Here is a 1,896-nt window from a genome sequence, read left to right as displayed (position 1 = left end):
AAAATCATTTATTACATGGCTATGGATGATATGTATGAAAGTGGTATATGCACTACACATGTATGGGTATATGTTCTTGACGACCAGAGAAGGGCATCAGGTGCCGTACACACTTACTCTATATTATCTTCTACCTTTAACACCAGTTCTCTCTTTCATACAGCCAGGCTAATGATTAGCAAGTCTGATCAATCTTCTTGTATGCCCTTTCCCTTCTTCTGTAGCACTGGGAATTAGCAAGTGGTCACACATAGGTATTTATATGAGTTCTGGAATCTGAACTCAGGTTCTTTAGTGACAGATTTTTGTCCTCTCAGGTCCTACAGCTGTTCAATCCCAAAGAAACACAGAGACGCCTACATTAATTATAAACTGGTTAGCCTATTAGCTCAGTCTTTCTTATTAACTAATTCTTGCATCTTACATTGACCCATAATTCTTGTCTGTGTTAACCACGTGGCTTGGTACCTATATCAGTAAGGCATTCTCATCTTGTGTCTGGGTGACTACTGCAGACTGAGCTTTCCCTCTTCCAAGAATTCTCCTTTTCTGGTCACCCTGCCTATACTTCCTGCCTGATTGCCACAACTATACATCCTGCCTGGATACTGGCCAATAAACATTTTATTAAACCAATACAAGTGACAGATCTTTACAGGGTACAAACCATTGTCCCACAATAGTTCTTATGCTTATAACAGTGTACACTGTCTTTGGAATATATCTGACAAAGCAACTTAATGGAGTAGGGGTTTGTTTCAGCTTACAAGCCCAAATTTAAATCCATTATATCAGGGAAATCACAGCAGCAGAATGTTGACAGAAATGATCATATCACATCCATAGTCAAGAGAAAAGAACAGCAAAGTCAAACATTAGGTCAAAGTTTAGTTTCCTCTCTCTAGGTCACTCAATCCAGGCACCAACTGATAAAATGATGATCTAAGGTGAATCTTCCCACGTCAAACCAATTAAGAATATCTCAAGCTTCCCAGTTTCAGAAGGTCCCATTCATTCAATGTTGCCCTTAATGTCTGTGCTGCTGGGGTTATATATAGGAAGTGGGTCTCCTGTGCCCATATGTTGTAGAACACTTCCCACTTTCTCTTCTATAAGGTTCAATGTGTTCAGATGGATATTGAGGTCATTTATCCATTTGGACTTGAGTTTTGTGCATGGTGATAGATGTGGATCTATTTTCATTCTTCTACAAGTTGACATCCAGCTATGCCAGCACCATTTGTTGAAGATGCTTTCTTTCTTCCATTGTATACTTTTAGCTCCTTTATAAAAAAAAATCAGGTGTTCATAGGTTTGTCGGTTAAAATATGGGTCTTCTATTTGATTCCATTGGTCGACTTCTCTGTTTTTATGCCAATACCAAGCTGTTTTCAATACTGTAGCTCTGATTGAAGTCAGGGATGATAATGCCTCCAGAAGTTCCTTTATTATGTAAGATTGTTTTGGCTATCCTGTTTTTTTTTTTTTTTTTCCTGACTGGCAAGGGCAGAGCCTGTTGTCTCCGCAGACTTGGGGTGATACCAGGTGGATGCCTTCACCCGCTTTCCACACTGAGTGGGCAGATAGGGCAGTAGGCTCAAGGCCTCAATCTTCCCGCAGGTAGGCCTCCTCTTCCTGGTCAGCTGTCTCATCACCGGCTTCCCGGATTTTCTGGTGCAATTCTTGTGTCTGTGCTTCAGCCAGCTTGGTTTCTGCTTTCTGGGAGAGCTGGCGCACCTCCTGCACCTGCGACTTCACCAACTGGATGTGATTCCTGGCAGTTATAGAGGCCTGATGGGCTCCAGTTTGATAGGCGGCCTCCGCAGCCATCTCTGACAGGCCAACTGCAGTCATCCATGTGGTTTCCAGCTTCAAGTATTCTTGCTGTTTTGAAGT

The 1,896-nt window shown here is 42.0% G+C and overlaps 1 pseudogene; it reads right to left on the bottom strand.

Moving 5' to 3' along the window:
• Nucleotides 1-1,605: 1,605 nt before the first annotated feature.
• Nucleotides 1,606-1,896, bottom strand: part of LOC101986410 — a 1,641-nt pseudogene continuing 1,350 nt past the window's right edge.

Source organism: Microtus ochrogaster, assembly GCF_000317375.1.
Source record: "Microtus ochrogaster isolate Prairie Vole_2 chromosome 14 unlocalized genomic scaffold, MicOch1.0 chr14_random_3, whole genome shotgun sequence".
In the NCBI taxonomy this organism is placed as follows: Eukaryota; Metazoa; Chordata; class Mammalia; order Rodentia; family Cricetidae; genus Microtus; species Microtus ochrogaster.
The sequence above is the reverse complement of the archived record's forward strand: the minus strand, read 5'-3'. Positions and strand labels throughout refer to the sequence as shown.